The sequence below is a fragment of the Paralichthys olivaceus genome, chromosome 7, assembly GCF_024713975.1.
Source record: "Paralichthys olivaceus isolate ysfri-2021 chromosome 7, ASM2471397v2, whole genome shotgun sequence".
Taxonomy (NCBI): domain Eukaryota; kingdom Metazoa; phylum Chordata; class Actinopteri; order Pleuronectiformes; family Paralichthyidae; genus Paralichthys; species Paralichthys olivaceus.
The window spans coordinates 21,823,563-21,842,419 of NC_091099.1; the positions used below are offsets into that span (position 1 = coordinate 21,823,563).

The 18,857-nt window shown below is 39.6% G+C and overlaps 1 protein-coding gene across 3 annotated transcripts in view; it reads left to right on the forward strand.

Annotated features, from left to right (window-relative positions):
• The window catches only part of peak1 (pseudopodium-enriched atypical kinase 1), a 98,213-nt gene that overhangs the window by 37,531 nt on the left and 41,825 nt on the right, over window positions 1-18,857 (forward strand). Inside the window, exons 1-2 of one of the 3 annotated variants that reach the window (XM_069527967.1) lie at window positions 3,913-3,998; window positions 11,091-11,164. The gene's annotated coding sequence lies outside the window, so the exon portion shown is untranslated. Of the gene's footprint in view, window positions 1-3,912; window positions 3,999-11,018; window positions 11,165-18,857 lie in introns of those variants that run through there. The other 2 variants (XM_069527966.1, XM_069527965.1) reach the window with 2 other exon arrangements.

Here is an 18,857-nt window from a genome sequence, read left to right on the forward strand (position 1 = left end):
GAGATTAAGTGTGGTTGCAGACAGTATGTAACAGTTGACTCATTGACTTGAAAGTCACTGAAGATCCAGAATTTACAGGCAAACCTGCCCCTGGAATAAATATGGATAGACATCATTTAGATTTTTCAAGCATTTTGCCACATAAGCTTCTTTAAGGCTTCCACTGAAGTTTGGGCATTATCCTGAATTTTTCTATAGGGGCTTAATGCGATTAAAGCAATTGTTGGGGTCATACGCTACAGATATTTTTTGGAACCTTTCCTGCCAACCCCTTAGTAGAAAATTCACAGTGATCCAGTGGTCATGTTTCAAACATGTGTTGGACACAAGAAATCTGAAAAATACATATGAAAAATAGTTGATATAAGCAAATGGAGGTTGATAAATTCAACTTGTAAAGACAATGAGATCTGAGAGCTTTTGATAATGTTTTGTGTAAATGTTCCCGTTGTATACTCCTCTAGGCATTTCTCCTTTGTGACAGGCAAACTACGAAAAATGTACAGACTTTATTTGTTACTTTGGGTTCATATACAATCTGTAAAATGTATGGCAACTTGCTGATTTTCGGTAAAACCTATAAACACTTCATGTTACGAACCATTGTTGTAAGAGCATTTTAAGTCATTTGTGAATGAAAGGTACATCTGTTTCATATTGCATGGTTCACAATGAGCACTTTCTTCCCTTAAAAGTAGCCTCATACAACATGTGTAAGTCATCCATCTGAAGTGTAGTAGAGCCCATGTGTTAATATATATATAGACTGAAGAACTAATTCTTGAGAGATATATAATATCATCACTGTGTCCCATGGTCACATGAAGTGATTAGAGTGGTATCTTTTTCATGGAGCTTTTCTTACTCTGATCCCTGAGATAGATGAGCACCAGTGACCACAAAGACTACAAAGGCTCTTGACTTTATCCCATCTCTCTTACTTAACTTTTATCCTACTGCCTTCTTATCCCTGACTTAACTTTTCGTCTTCATTCCCCCTGTTCTCCACACCATCCCTTCAGATATATCCTTAGCAACCAAGGGTCCAAGAAAAGGCAGGGTAGATTTTCAGATGTATTGCTCATGTTCTGAGTTTTTTCATGACATAATGAAATAAATGCCATTAAGTACACATTTCATTTATATCGTAAATGTCATGCACATTGTAACCATTCTTAAAAGCTTAAAAGTGCACTTTTGGAATTTAATGTACTAATAGCCCTTGCCTTTCTTTATAACCAATGCCCTTGTAGGCCATTAGACTAATTCCACCCTCAGTGCCCTTTTATTCTCAATCTGGGCCGTGGCCCCTTAGTGTCAAAGACATATGGTCCAGATGTTAGCACAGATGATGGGGTCACATAGACCTCACCAAATCATCTGCCAACTGCACTGACATCTGCATGCATAGTGACTTTGTGGTCAATAGGAAGTGGCCTCTTTAAGCTAATTTAGTACCGCTGTGCTACAAGACTAAACACCAGAAAAAGCTTGTAGCCACCAACTGTCACTGTCCTCCTTAGAAATGTTATATAGAAGCTTGGGGGCCACATTTGTTTTGATTGTAAAAGTCGCCCATAGCATCCACCTCATATTAAGAAAGGTCTTGTAAGTCCAAGAAGAGTGAGTAACGTTTGAGGCAGCTCTGGAAACCTGGCGTATTAGATGTGGAAATTTTAGGCAGGCTCATGAGCAGCACACAGGTTGATGGATACATTGAAGATTGTGCCTTTTGAGATTTTTCAGTTCGCAGGGAATGCTACAGTTTGTGCTACTAAGTTTACATAGATGAAACTCAAACATCTAAGAAAATAATTGCTTGAGGCCTGTAATTAGCATTAATCTAATGGGATCGGATTATTGTCCTGAATTCCAAAAAGATTACCAATATCTGCATATTTTGTGGAAAGATAACTTAGTATTACAATGTTGCGTAAATTTCCCTTCCACAGCAGTTCCATTTATATATCTATATATAGATAACAATTATGTGAGATTATCACTTTTCCTTTTTCGACCTTGAAAAAAAGTTTCTAATATAAAATGTGATCGAGACTGTTCCTGTTGAGCACATGTAGATTGTGGCACATTTGTGCAAATGTAGGTGTAACTCTTGTGAGTCTGTATTCCACGTTATGTTGCATCATTAACATCAGGACCTTTGTTTATTCTCGTTTTTGACCTCAAACTTGAACAAAAAGAAAATTCTATGTCAAAAGTGTTGTGGATCATCACCAGATCAGAGTTGCGTCTATGCCTATGAGGAGTCTGCAGTTTTTAAGACCAAGAAGGCAGGTCAGGCTGTGAGCACAAGTTTCAGAATGTATCGTACTTCACCGTTCCGACTTGAACTGTGACACCATAGCAGTTTTTTTTTACGGCAAACATTTTGACATGAATAAAAGCAAAAACACAGGTGTAACTCATAAAATGAACAATAGCTCTGCTGATTTAAGTGTCCCAATAGGACCTTACTGTGTAATTCGGAGTCAGCATGCAAAAGATCACCACCCTGAAACTGAAGTAGCTGAAAAGAATTCCACCATCTCTCTCTTTTTTTTTATGTCAATATGTCTGCAGTGATAAATGGCTATTGGTTGCTCTATCTTGACGATACACCTCCACACCGGGAGTTGTAAACACGCAAAGATTTTATCCACACCAATACGGTACAACTATCACTCCCTACTCACGCTACTTGGTGGATTTGCCTTCATGCAACCTTCCTTTTCTCCTCCTGAGCTGATTGTTGCGGTTTTCAAACAGACGACAAGATCTAACTTGCATTATAGTTTTTGCTTGATGACAGAACAGGACTTCCAGTTAGTGTTAGCCAAAGTGGTGTGTTACAAGGTGTGTCAGGTACAGCTTCTACTAAAGTAGTTAAAAGGGGTGGCTGTGGCTGAGGGGCAGAAAGCCTGTCCTCCAACCGGCTGGTGGGCAGCTCGAATCCCAGCCTGTGCCGAGGTCTCCTTGGGCAAGATGCTGAACCCAAATTACCCCTCACTCAAAGGAGAATCACTATTCTGGTTACTTTGCCAAAACAATATTTACAATGTTATATTTTAGAACATAGTTGTAGCTCATCCTCTGAGCTCTAAGTGGTAGCCAATGAAATATAAATGATAAATCGTTCATGTTTTTCTTCCAGTTGTATTTTCTTTCCTCTTAAAACATTTTATCAGTGTGTAATTGCAGGCCCCATAGAGGAAAATGCGTTAAAAATGCTGCACATCTGATTTTTCTCACTGCTTCGCACCTTATATGCTTAATATTACTTATTTACGAAGGGGAGATCACTTCCTCCGTCTAGAATCGACCACTCTACAAGGCATTAAGCTGCTGAAACATCTACTAAATTTGTACTTGAGGTTGCCTGCGCCACGATCCATATCTGTGGAGGTTGACAGCTGCTCTGCTCTGGCTCTGTCTGCAAGATGTAAGGTAAAGAGGCATCATGAAACTGATAGGTCTCACTGGGAATTCAGTCCTACTGAAAGGATTCAGCTCAGCCTCATTCTCTCATTCTGTCGCCTTTTTATCCTTTCTCTGAACAAAGTGAAAAACTTCTTAATGGGCCTTGATGCTGAGATTGTTGTTAGAGTGCTTCACATATGGGGGGACTGAACATAAAATGATATTGCTACCCTGTCTGTCATCTGTCAGTCATCCTGTTACTCTTCTTAATTCCCTTAGTTTCTTTCATGCTCTCTTTAAATGTGACAAGATTTGTTGATTAGATTCACACCATCCTTTACTTGTCTGAGCTGTTTTCCTCATCACTCTCCTCGGTCTCTGTGATGTTTTGGCTCCCTCATCATCAGCTGCACTGTCATACTTGTTCCCTCCCTCCCTCCCTCCTTGCATAGTGCTTGAGCTTTTCCTCCCTCCCTCTCCGTCTCTCATTCATGCACAGGCTGCATCTCGACTACGTTTGTCATGTGGCTCTTTCCCCCGTTCGTCTGCCTGGCCGCAGATCGGATACACGCCACTGTTTTGTAAGTAGTTAGCCACCTTGTTTTTTTACACTCTGTAACTCCCTCCTCTTCCTTCGCTTTCAGAACTAACAACTGTTGCTGTCTGCACTGCATGAGAGAAGCTTATTGCTAGCATACTGCCAGGCTCAGAGACACAGATGGACAGGGACGATCTCATAGGACTTCAGAGACGTGCAAAGAGAAGATTGGGAATAGGGATGGATTAGTGAAGTCAGGAAGAAGCTGAGGAGAGGGAATGTCTGGCCATTCTATGTATCATTATTATCACCTCCTGTCTGGAGTGCCTCAATGTTCAGAGAAGGGATTCTGCTTCTGACAGGACACCCTTTAATTAAACAGGATGTTTGTGTTCGGACAGACTGGCTTACCTTAATGAGAGCTCATGGAGCAAAAGCAGCTCTCTTAGTTAAGTGTTTTGACGAAGCGTGTCAGTGCTGGAAAATGCTTCTGTCTGTATGCTTACCCTTTTCGACACAAACATAGGTGTTTGTGTTGTTTTGTCCTGTTAAGTTCTAGTCTTTTATACAGCATGGTATCAGTCATGTGCTCACTTTTCTCTCTTATGAATACTGAATTTGTGTTAGCAGCTTTCCCAGCTTAAAAATAAATAAATATAGAAGCTATATCTGCTTACAGGGACTGTTGTTTGCACCCTGACTCCTCTCACTGCATTTACAGCACAATCCTTCACAGTCTGCATAGGAAATCCAAACCGTAATAAAAGGATATTTAACAGGATTTCATCCTACTGTAAAAGTGTACCCTGAAATAAGAGAGAGAGAAATGCACAGTAAGAGTCAGCATGTTGTCAATGCTGATATTTGAAAAAATATTATATATTACATTTGCAGCCGTGCTTTGAGTATTGTCAAGTTAATTCAACTAGATCTGTTGTTTGAGACTGTTTTTGGTGTATGTATATTGGGTACCCCCCACTCCCTGCAAAACCAATTTTTTTTCTAATCAGCAAGATGCCCACACACACCTAGCCAATGTTTTTTTCTTACAGACCAGAGACGGCGTGTCTGATGGCAGTAATTTAAATTAAAGTACAAGTAATAGTAACAGTGAATGGTTTGTTATGTTCTTGTTTTCAATCCATTCTGTATTAATTGTCAATGCAGGATGACTCAATTTGGCATATTACGGATGTCACAATATGAAATTTTGGTGCCTCGATTATTGTCAGAGGAAATATCATGGTTTCACGATTTTCATGATTATTTATACTATAGAAGGTAAAAGACACAACATTCAATATATAGCGAATATATAGCTAGTAATATAGCTAATGAACTAAAATATTTATTATTATTATCATCATCAACAATATCCAGTTAGTTTGTATAGTGTAACATGTAAGCTATTTTATTTAGTTTCCTTATAATGGAAGGTTGGTCAGTGAATTTGTGTTTCCTCTCATCATAAGCAGTTTATCTGTATAGGACTTTTATTGTGAAGGGTCACCGACGGAAGATTGTTCTGTTTATGGAGCGAGGTGTTGACTAGTTGTGAAAAAAAACACGTAAACTGTCCTGGTTTAAGCCACATTCTTCATCTCCTTATTATACTATTACCTGCATTATAGGTGAATTAAACTCCTGGCTACATTTAAAATGGTGAATAGGAAGAGCCACAGAGAGAGAGAGGAAATCATAAAATCGGTTAATCGCGACATCCCTAGACGAGAGAGAGAGAACAATACCTGAACCTGTGCCCAGATGGCCTCATATAGCTTCTATCCGCTTTAACCCTGGTGCACATTTTTCTCTCTCTGTCTTTTCTACCTTTCAATTACTTCACAACAAACTTTCCTCCAGCCAGACGCTTAAGCTAAGGTGTAAGTTGGCAGAGTTCCATTGCTCTTTATTCCCATTTGACCTACAGGGGCGCTGAGGTTAAGCTGTGACTAAGTGAATTGACTGGGCAACAAAAAGCTTGGAGGCCTCCTCAGACAACTGTGGAGACAAATGGAGAAGCTGTTGTTGTCAGTGAAAGCAGTCTTCATTTAAACTAATTTGAAAAATGTTCTGTCGGCTTAATTTCTTAATTACTTAAAATACTGTAGGCCATAGATGTACAGTCCAATTTGTTAATTGTACTTATTTTATTCTGGCAATATAAATTCATTTAAGTAAAATTTTGAATTCAATTTTGTCTGATTTTAATCCAGCATTTTTGTCCATATAGTTTTGAGAAAAAAAACATGTTTAAATACAGAATTGTGAATGAATGATAAAGTTGTTGTTCTTGAACCCACTAATGTGGATGCATTTGAATTTCTGTGCAATGGATACCACTGACAACCACATAAAAGTTTCTCTTGTTGAAAACACTTCTCAAAGTGTGTGTATTTGAAAATACTGGTCTTGCTCTGTAGTTATGTGATCGTTGTGACAAAACATTCACAATCACAAATGGAACACTTGTTGTTACACCGTTTCAACTGTAATTAGCTTTTAATTTGTGCCATGAAGTGTTTTTTGATGACCTGGCTTTTCATACTACTGCACTCTTTTTTATCTCCAAATACTGTCAAGTGGAGGGCATCTTGTTCTGAAATATATCTCTACAAATAACCTCCTTTAGTGACGCCACCTTTAACTTTCTGTAGTTAACTATAATAGATAATTTTGCTAAAGATCCCACAGGCTTGTTGTGATGAAAGAGTGGAGCCAAAACACAGTTCTAAGTATGGATTCAGTGCCAATTCTTTGTCTTAGCCTAATACCCATGATGAATTATGATGAGTCATGGTTTTTACATACCAATGCTTTAGGGCATAGGCTTTAAAAAGGATCAATAGTAGCCTCTTTTGAGTTCTTAGAGAAGATTTGTTCCACATACTGTTGCATGCATTTCAGAAGAATCTGGTTTTCTGGTTGTAGGGTTTCAGAAAACGTGGCATAACACTACTCAGGAGCGTTTCCCATAAAATAAGATGTGTCTGTGTTGATAGTGGTATCTGGGGGATGAAAACTGTGATTGGCCAGTGACATACATACAAATGGCAGGTGTTATGTTTTGGTCTGCCAGATGAGAACTGCATTCCCTTAATGCTAATATGCACACCTAAAGCTGAAGCTACGGATGTTAGTTCTAGCTGTCTGACGAGGACAGTAAAAACTCCATGTTTTTTTTAATTTATTGACTTTCAGCAACACAGTGGGATTCCAACTGGTGCAGCCCATGACCAGTCTGACTAAGACAGCCTGGTCAAATTAAGTGCATGTGTGTGTGAGGGACAGAATGTTTGACAGCAGATCAAGTGCTGCAAACAGCTGTGCAATGAAGCAAGCAACATCACAAAACTCCAAGTAAGAGATCTGTGTTGTTATGGGAATGAAATTTTGGATCATTATGAAACAGTGGCAGGACAAAGTAGGCTATGACGGGCCGCCACAGTCTAGTTAATTATGGGGAAACATTGAATGGACTGTTGGTTGACTAAACACAGTCCCAGTTTTGAAGTATTTTTGGACAGAAAACCATGTTGTGCATATTTTTAACCATTTAGAGCTGCACTGGTGCTGCCTGGACAGCTTGACAAACAAGTATAACATAGTTTAAATCTTATATAAGACAGAAAATTAATTATCTTCAGGACAGCTCCAGCAGTTTAATAGGCTCTAAAGGCAAAAAGATGGATTTGTATTTATAAAATATGAATGTATCTGCTCAAATTTTCTCACATAGGACTTTTCTAAGAGGTTTGGTCTGGAATTATTAAGATATTACAATTACTAGAACAGTAAAAAGTTTGGAACATCTTTTAGATTTTACCACTCCATTTATGTCTCTGTGATGTCAGTAAATTAAAGATGTTTTAAACAGTGATATTTGTCACTGTGGAGCCCAATGCAATAACCTATAGCAGCGCATGGGCTACATACAGAAAGCACTTGGTTGGAGTGGGTCGTTATGGAGACACGGGTAAGATGGAGGGAGTAACGACAAAGGTGACATAGAGCACCTAGCATATCAGCCACTCTGATGACAGGGTTAGGCTGTTTGTGCATATTCATGAAGCAGAACATAGGACTTATTAATGCTTTTCATGCAAGTCCCATCTGATAGTGGCAATTTCCTTGTCTGTGTGTCGTTGACTCTGCCTCTAAGCTCTAAATGTTAAGTGATGATTTGTCTGTGGTCGTCCACTGGGCCCTGTTGTTGTGTAAAAGCTTCCTGAGCTTCCTCGTACTCAACCACAGACTTATACTATATCCAACACCATATTTAAGAAAAACACAGGTCTTACGTTTTAAGACTTGCATGCATTCACAATACCTTAAATTTAGTGCTGGATGATGGTGAAAACTGGAGACAAATAGCAGTCTGTCAATTTTTTTTTTTTTTTTCAAAGTGAGTAGGTGGTACCGCATACAGTACTGCTAAAATACCATTGAGAAACACAGTTGTCATTATGTTGTGTTGATACCTTATAGGGTGACTCCAAAGAAAAATATGCAAGCCAGACAGAAATTCAAACTGTTATTACAGTGTCAAAGCAGCAACAGGAAAAAACACTAGTGAACTAGAGTTGTGAGTCCCATGGAAGGAAATGTAACAGGTAGCAGATGGACCAACAGCTGTTGTTCACTAGGTATGACGTAAGGATTGCAGTCAACATAGATCAGAGGCAGGGACATGCGTGCAGTGGCACCTGTAAACACCAGAATGAAAATTAAAGTCAGCAGAAATGTGCAAAATAAAGTGTTAGGATAATACCGGAATAAGAAATACAAGTAAAGGTTTGATAATCATTATTACGATGGAAATGCTAAACAGAAAAAAATATTTTATATTCATTAACTACCCTGCTGTCATTTGTCTGTTGAGCCCTTAACTAGTGAGTGATCCAGCTGACCTGCTTAAGTCGACTTAAGCTGGTTTTATTGGACAACTTCCAGGTGTGTCGCTCTGAGAGAGTGTGGGAGTAAACCTAGAAACCAACAGAGCATAGGATGTATAATTCTGTCTTTAACCTTCTTCAACTTTACAAACACTCTTCCCGAACTTGTGCTATTATGAAAATGAGCCATAAATGTCTGGAGCACTACTCTTGACTCTTAATCTTTTCTTAATGGCAAGCGTGACCCAGAAAGTTGTGCTACCTAGTACCAAGAGCCCTGCACTGTTAAAAAGAAAAATAATTTTTTTTCTTCCACCTCTGTCTCTTAAAGGTTCAGTGTGTAAGATTTTGTGATATCAACTGTTGAAGTTGCATGTTACAGCTGAACACCCCTCACCTCACCCTCTCCTTCCAAACATGAAAAGAACCTGTGGTAGACTTTAATTGTCACAAAAACTAAAAAGGTGTTTAGTTTGTCCAGTCTGGGCTACTGTAAAAAACATGGCAGCCTCCGTAGAGAGGACCCCCTCAATGTAAATATAAATATAAGTATTTAAATACAAAGGGCTTGTTTTTAACTACAATTAATACAATTTAGATGAAACAAACTAGTGAAAACATCATGAGGATTATTATACATTACATTTCTGCCAATAGATCCCTTTCACCTAAATCTTGCACACCGGACCTTTAAAACACAGTGTGTTGTTACATCAGTTACACATATACTCAGATATTTGTTCCCAAAGGTATAAAGAGGAGGCTTAAATTCAAAGGTACAAACTGCATTTATTCACTAATGTATGGGGTTTATCACCACTGGACCTCCAAGGATTTTAACTCCACATTCCAATTTTGACAGATAATTTTTCCATCCTTAAGTGATTCAATTGGCTCATAGAAAATTCACGGCTCCTGAAATGGTGGCTACTTTTATACCCCGATCAGATGCTTCTTCCGTGGAAAACCTAATGCAGAATGCTTTTTTGGATTGAATCTGAAAAGGAGACCAGTTTTGCGTTATTAATTTTCTTGTATGTATAGCAACACTTGGACATCTCGAAACACATCACCTCGAACAGATCCTGCAGCAGAAGGAGGATTGAATTTGAATGGGCTGAGCAATTTTAATACACTGACAGAAATGTGCAGCTTCCTTCACAGCTGACATTAAATCCCCCAACAGGATTAGGAGAACTGTTACTCCCCAGTTTATTTCATTTTCAACATGAAGGATGCCAGGACAAGATGGATGCTTCCATATTCCTCAACTGAGCATGTATTGTCAAATGTAAAACCTGATACATTGACCAGTGAAATATGAACATGAACAAAAAAGAAACAAGACTGTCATGACTGACTGTTCAACCTCAAACCACCCAGGATCCCAATATAAAATAGCATTATGGTCATCATTGTGTCAGAGTTTTGGTTTCTGATATAACACTGGCTTTTCTACTCAGAGGAAGAAAATTAGGTTCCCAGTGTGCTAAAGGCCTTTTGAGTTACAATGCACAAGAGCACCATTATGCTCTGAAACCCATTCTTTTCAATGGCTTGCTCCACGCAAGGACAGTTTTTCGTTGCGGTGAGCAAAGCGTACCAGAAATGCAGCATATTCCTCCAATAGGAACAAAACAACCAGCTAGGTAAAAAAAAAAAAAAAAATCTTCTCCTCCTATTTTGCTCTGAACTAAGTAGCAAGTGCAGCGTAACTTGCTTTCTATCTGAAATGGCCACAAAATTGTATATTTGTGTAATGATGCTCCATCTGTTGAGCTTCTTACTGGATTGTTATTTTCGCTATCATGAATTATTGTGTGCTTATGTTTAAAGGGAATATTACTGAGCAATTACAGTTACAATTGAGCCATCTACCACATACTGTATCTATAACCCAGATGAAAGATCTCATGGTAATTTTAAGCTCAAATGAGTTCATATGCCTCAAGTTTGTGTATTAAAATGTCCATGTGTTTTTTTGGATGTATTTGCCTAAATGCAAAATGTAGCGTTAAATCTGATATCTATGCTGTAACACCATGCCACAACAACTTGCTCTGAAAATTAGCCACAATGGAGAAGCTAACAAATTGATGTCTGTCTTGTTCCCTCCCTCTGTCTCTATCTCACTTTGTTTGCCCTCCTGTTACCCTCCCTCATCGTAGTTTCCCTCACACTCATACACATTGATTATCTTTCTGACTCTTTCTCCTTTTCTGTTTCCCTGGTCTCTGTAGGTTCCAGCAGTAGGTGCTCTCTGCTCCATCAGCTTTGACTCTATGGCTGCCACAGCTGCTGCTTGACTATTGCTGTGAGTATACTCCTTTTTTGTAGATGTGTGTCTATTTGTTAGCGTATTGGTCTGTTTCTCCATCTGTGTTCTCCCATGTCCTCATAGACTTTTAATGGTTATTTAGTTAGCACATGCAGCACACACACTTGAATTAATGGATTACAAAATCTTCAGTTTATCCTCAGCAGTAGATGTCTCCCTGTGGCTTCATCTGCTGCACTGTTTTATACTGAGATACATTTTTGTAACTCTAAAAGTTGATGCCAAGTGAGTCTGGTAACTCCCCATGGACCAGAGTCATGAAGTGATTATGCTCCTGTCTCCCTGTGTTCATTATCCTGCTGATTCCACTCTGCACTGCTCAAGCACACTCTAGTATTAGTAAGACAAGACTGCGCTTTCTCCAAAAACAAAAGCTGTGTGCATGAAGACTGTGTTTCTAACTTAATGAATGTCACATTTATTGATATTCATTACAACTACCCAACTTAATCTATCCATATTTGATACAGTAAATGATAAAACTACAACAGCTGTTGAAGAGATTTTGGACTAAATGGTTTCTGAACAGCCGTTTTGCATAATGTCCTGAATAACTGGATGAGTTGAGATGCACAACAGTGGAGGAACATTGTGTGAACATTAGATTACGATACCATGTGGGGGTACGGAACTGTTGGACCAGTGCAAAATGGTACATGCAGCATGCCAGAAATGAAAACTAAGTGATTTTAGATCGAACTATAAAAAGAAATATACCATATTGATTGATTAAAACAAGAGATAAAATCATTACTATATAGATTTTTCACTGGGAAATATTTTATTTATTAATTTTTTTCCTTTTTGTGTCTGTCGTGTATTACAAGCATCATCAACCCCCCCCCCCCCCCACTTGCTCGCAGTGAATCCAGCGGGGGTTCTCCTGTCCTACTTCTCCAGATTTCTACCGACTTTATACTCAGAGGCGAGGCAGATAAACCAATCTGATGTTTGTAGTATTTATTGTATGTGGTTTCTTGTCATTTGCATGTTGTTTATTGAAGGTGGCCAGCCATGCATGATGGCACTGTGCTATAATTCAGTGGATTTTTTTTACATACAGGGTAAAGCAGCTCTGAACTGGTACTGTCAGAATCAGTGCACTCTGCAATTGGCACCAAAATACCAATGGCGTGTTAGGGGGCAGCAGAACAAGCTGTGAGCCCAATCAGTTCCTGAACTCATACCTTTTTGGGGCCAATTTTGCGTTTATTTTGAAAGACATTAAAGGAGAGAAAGGGTTAGAGATCCACTAAATGGTCCAGCTGGCCAGGACTCCGACAAGGGACCTGCTGCTTAGGGAGCATGGGCCAATTTAGCCACTGGGTCGGCCCTTACATGCCAAAATTAAATCTTTTGGTTCTGAAAGCTTATGCTAGGTATACATGTCCTTGTTTGTCTGTTATTTAGTAAGACAGTGTAATTAATAAGTAATGTAACTACTAGATGTATCACCATAAAACTTGGTGGATGGGGTATGGGTCAGGAAAAAGCCTGTCAAAGTTTCTTTAACATCCTGGGATAGGGCGTTTTTCAACATTTAATTCTTAGAGAATCATTCATCTGAATTTCAGTTTCAATGTGAGTTTAAATGTGTTTTTATTATGGGCCTTGGCAGAGGCATGAACTCCTACTGACTGCCATTCTGACAGCTGGTTGGTGCTGGGCAGGTACAGTTGGGGTTTTTGCAGAAAATATCCACCTGCCTGTGCAAAGCTGGAGAAAGCAGTGAGAGGGAATCAGAATAATAATGTTGTCTTGCCATTAAACCAAAGTAATAACATAATAACACACACTAAAATGCTCTGCAAAGTTAAGTGAACTGCAAAGTTTGCTGATAATTCACTGTATATAAATCCTTGAATGCTTATGTTTTAATACTAATTTTTGTGAGGATTTTGTCGATGACATTGTCGTTCCCTTATTATCTCGCTAAGGATCTCTGTTTCGATACACCTCGGTGCCAGCTTGGGGAAAAAGCGGCAATTTGTGTTGTTGTGTCTCAACAGGTTTGGGTCCTGCTCTGTTTACATGTGCTCGGTGCTCAGATGTTACTGTGTTTGTATGATAGTAATAGTTTTATGTGCTGCACTTGACGTTTTTCAAAGAAATACCAGAGAACCTTCTTCTCTTTGGTTTTGCCTGCAACATTTGCTTGTCTTTGGTGCTTTGTTTTGAGACCTAGAAGACACACACAGACACGCACTTAGGCTGAACTGTATGAGGGAAATTACTTCCTCTGCAATATACTGTAAATCAGATTGACTTTATTTGGAATCAGGCACAGCCTGGGGAGACCAAGTGCTACAAGGGAAAGAATGTCCTTTGCGTAGTTCAAGGATGTTTTACTCGGGTTGATACAATTTTTGCGGAAAAAACATGGGATTTTAAAAAATTGCAAACTCATAAATATCTCAGGGACTGGTTGAATTTATGATATTGATGCCGAAATAACATATTTTTCCTCTGTTTCAAAGAAAATGTAACTTAGCAGCAAACACTTGCAGCAACTAAATGGTCCTCACAAAGTACAGACACACACACACACACTCTCATGCGCCCAGCCAAATGTTTTGTGGCCAGTCAGAGGAAGAAAGGAGGATGATATGCTTGTTCAAGTAAGGGCATGCAGGGGTGCTTGAGTAAGCATATGCAAAGCATTCCAAAAGCTTTTGACCCATAGATAGCTGCTCTTTTTCGTCCCCTGCGCATTTCACCTGAAAGCAATAAAGCGGTGTAGGATGACATTAACATGCTCCCTCTCCCTCTGCCTTCTCCTCGATCTCTTGGTCTCTGCTGCTGGTTATTTTTCTGCTCTTGGCAGGGTAAAGCATGGAGGTGTTGTGTTTACTGTAATTGGATGATGTGGTATTCCCTTTGAGCTCTTGATGCCAGCAGTTGTTTTTCTTAGCCCACACCTCCAGTGTTGTGCCAGTTCACACTTAAAGAGAACTAGTTCAAAGTTCATTTCGTACACATGAAAATTAACTAGTTCACATTCAAATTTATTTTTGGGGGGTTGGTGATTTACAGTCATGTATTTAGTTATCAATGGATTGTGTGAGATAATGAAGTCATGGCTGTGAGCTTCACGTTTCGTGTTGTACTGAGCGCGCACAAAAACATTATTGCCACAGTACGGAGGGAAAGCACGAAAACATGTTCTGAGCCTTTACCTGGTGGAGCGAGGACACAGGAAGACTCAGCACAGTACAATCCAACTGCTGCTTCTGCTCTGATCATAAAGCAGCAGTGCTGATCATTGTGCAGCTGTGGACCATAGTGGAAACTGTATTTTCACTATTTGTTGCCACTGTTCTTGAACAAAGTAACTTACCAGCTGATTCACATTAACGCTCCTCCTATCTCACCGTGTCGCTCTGAGCGAGTGAATGGGGACGGGGCCTGTGTTGGGTGGGAGCACACACACATTTACACTTGCTCCTGGTATTTCACATGATGGCCTATACAATGATGATTCAAAAAAAACCTTAGCGGTGTTGACTCCAACGAGAGTTCATGTTCATCATTTGTAAACTGATTTGTTCGGTTCAGCGTAAAAAAAATGAATGCATTCATGGACAATACTGCACACCTCACTTTCATCAAAACCACTACGAGATAAATGAACGTTCATACTACAGGAATGCACTGATTATGGATTTGTTGTTGTTATTGCTGTTGCTGTGATATTGAGCTGCGTGGATGGGGGACTCCTCTGGAGGGACCCTTCCTAATATGTGATTCGTCTATGAGACAGTTTTGTTTACTTCACATTTTTCACATTGCAGCTCAGACCCAAACAGCTGTTTGTTGCTCTTCCTCTACCAATGTGTGGAGTCATCAATAATTTTTCAATCTCGGAGGCCATTGGGTACGATCCAAGACCATTCGCCATACTTTGTTTACAGTGCGAGTGTTTTGGTTTATCACACAGGTCGAATGTTTTTCCACACAAAACATAAGCACTGATACTTTTTGTCAGTTGTTCACGTCCAGACAGCATTTTGACTGATGTACATTAACAGCTGTCTGCATATGAATGCAGATACATTAAACAGCCGATACATGTGTTCCATCTCTTTTGCTCTCCACAGGGACTCTACACCGGGGGGCAACCAAAGCTTACTCAAACATTATTGGTCAATTAGAAACAGAAAACATAAGACTTCCAAAATCTTTTCCCTTGTCTACAGATTCTGCACGTTCACATGCAGAATCTGTTTATAGAGTTGAATTCTTTTTTGACTAAGACACAAGTAATGGGAACTTACTGAACTTGATTTTCAATATAAAGCTGAAATTCTTTAAGCAGTACAGGGATTTTATTATTACTTCTTTTACCCTCCTGTTCCTATTTCTTTCATCAAAGTCTGTCACGTTTTGGAATAAATCCCAATTTCACACAACACCAGAAGGCAGCCGTGAATGTTCTCCTAACTTGAGCCAGATTGGATTAGCATAGCAATGCTCCAGAGAGCACAGTTAGCAGGCAGAGAAACGGACAGAGCCGTGGTTAAATCGTTAGTGAAATAAGCCTGTCCCCCATTACCATCAGTCTTCAGTCCAACTCCACCATGAAAAAAAGAGGGAGGGGGGTAGCTTCTAAACCCACAAAAATCACTGTTTCTTTTTATCGGTGGTAATTGCAAACTGTTATCAAATCTGCCCCCCTCCCCCTTTCTCATTTGTCTCTGAGTTGAATACTGTAGCAGAAGCAGGCAATTGTTCTTCGAAGAAACTAGGACAGGTTTTTTTCCAGCAGCTTCGGTTTTGTCTTGGGGCTGTTTCTGTCTTTTGCAGCTTCCTATATATTCTGCCTATATGCTGTCTTTCTCATGCTTGCACTTCAGAAGGACTAATTAAGGCAGGAGTATGCTGGAGTTGAATGTAAAATTACCAAGAGTACTAGTTTATTCATCTTTTCCTTACCTTGTGTAGTAGTCTTCTAAAATACTTTAAACTGCTAAGATCTCTGCACCAGCATCATAATAACAAAACAGAGTATATACAGTATATTATACTTGTTTTTTTATGTTGATCTAAGTCTGACTGTCAATATTTTCTAGTCTTTCAATAATTTTTAGCTGTATTTGGGATATTAAAATCCTGAAGCCATGAGAAATTGCTGTGATCCCAACTGTTTGCTGTTCATTGCACCCTCACTGGAATACCAGGAATATCCAGTGATGCTACCCTCAACAGCGAGGATGTTAGTAGGGTGGTGGAGGAGAAAACCATCCTCTCTTCTCCACAGCCATCACTAAGCTATCCCTGGGTAATCACTGTGTCAGTTTTACACAGTGTGGAGACTATGAGCGAGTGAAACAGAGAGAGTTAGAGTGTGTGTGTGTGTGTGTGTGTGTGTGTGTGTGTGTGTGTGTGTGTGTGTGTGTGTGTGTGTGTGTGTGTGTGTGTGTGTGTGTGTGTGTGAAATAAGAAAACAGTTTGTGAGAGAAAAAATATGATGATGACACGCTTGTTATTTATAGCCCCACATCCGGATTGTACATTAATACAGACCTGCTGTAGTGCTGCAGTTGTGTAGAAGGTTTTTGTATGTCTTGTATATATTGCACATTAAATCCTTGTGTATATTGTCCTTTTTTCCAAAACTAGTACATAAATACAGGGTGAAATTATATGTAACTAACCCCTTTTTTTGTAACTGACTTAGGTTATTAAATATCGCCCTCCGCCTCAGTTTTCCTGGAGCTTTATGTCTAAGGTTTCTTTTAGTTTGCCACCACTGTGATTTCTAAAGTAGTGTTATAAGGGGAAATAAATGTACCACATCATAGTCTGCATGTGACTTTGGACCCTTGAGATGTTTTTCCTCTGCTTAAATGGCTCACCAAGAGCTTAAAAGGGACAGAGACGACAATGATCATGTTGCACATTTGTACCTGCTCCAGTGACAAAGAATTTGTGAACAATAAGGCAGCAAGCAGTGTGACCTTTCCTGGAACACTAGGAACATTTTGTTCCTGTTCAGAATGTGATCAGGTAGAAGTTATGCTATAAGATATGTAACTTTGTATTTATTTTCAAAGCTCCCATAATAGTATCTAATAGTTTCATATACTCTTTCACAAACAAAGACATGCTGTATTAATTGTGTATACTGGCTTTGCTTTGACTTCAGAGTTTTGTCAAGCTCATGGAGATATATTTCCAGTGTGTCAAACATCTTGGCCGATTTGGTTTGCGTGGAACTCGCCAAGAAATAGACCTAGCCTGTATTATTTCATTCTTCTTCTCTTTAATTTCCTGCTGAATAGATGGATAAGGAAGTACATTGATGCCTTCAGATGGTTAAAAACAACAAAAATAACCCAGTCAGTAAACAGAAATGATGTAGGTGTTTATTTGCATATAGAGCAGGGAATTGAGACCTAATCACAAGTGGTCACTCAGGAGGCATGTGGAGATGCATTCTAATGCTAGCTGTGAACGAGAGTACTTAAAGCTTTCTACTTCTCAGATCAAATCACCCAAGATGCATTTCAATGCCAGGAATGAACAAGGCCATATATCCTGTGTTGCTTTTGTGTGTAGTTTGCACTCCCACACATCTGGCTGTGCCTGCTCTGCCCCTCTGCTGGTGTTTGTCTGGAGGCCAGCGGGTTGGTTTCCCCGGAGACCCACACTGGCTCTTTCCCAGACCAGACTCCAACAACTCTCCCAGAGCTTGCACAATACCAAACACTGCAGTGGAATGCTGTTGCTTTTTTTTTTTTACTTCTATTTTTTTTTTTAGCTCTGCTCTCACTCTCTGTCATTGAGTTTTTGGTACTGGTCCTCTCTCCCTGACTCACATGAATACATGAATGTGCTCCTTTTTCCCCCCAATGGACCCAAATGGCAGGTTAGGGGCTGGAATGTTGAATGAGTTATAAGGACTGATATATTGTTTAGCTGATTGATGAATTGGCAGATATTAGCCTTAATTTATGTACCATTAGTATGTATATGTATATAGCGACTAGGCTTGGGAACCGGAGGGTGGCCGGTTCAAGTCCAGCATGGACGGAAGTTGGAGAGGTGCCAGTTCACCTCCTGGGCACTGCCGAGGTGCCCTTGAGCAAGGCACCAAACCCCCCAATTGCTCCCCGGGCGCCTTCATGGCTGCCCACTGTTCCGTGTGTGGTCACTGTGTGGATTGTGTTCCATGTGTTCTGTGTGTGCTCCGTTCACACGGATGGGTTAAATACAGAGGTCAAATTTCCCCATGTTTGCATATTGCATGCTGTGTGTGGGACTATAAAGAGGAATCTTAATCTTAATCTGAGGAATAATTGTCAATATTTTTTCAAATAGTATATATCAGCCGATATTTGGTAATCGGAATTATTTTTACTGTCATATATTGGTATCCGCCCCTAAAATTCACACAAGTCAGGCTCTATAGTCAACCCCTATAGACCTGACCCCACCAGCACCTTTCTGCCACATTCCTGATTTTTCTCATTTTCCCTGCACTCAGTCTTCAGGCTGCAGAGACATAGATAACATCTAGTAATTTAATCAAGTGGCTCTTCTGACAGCCTTTACCCTGACTTTAATTATTTTTTTCATGGTTAATAATAGATGAGGAGAGTAAGACGTTCCTCATACACATGTTCTTACATGTACATGTGTGCTTTAATTACAAAACCATAACTTTTCT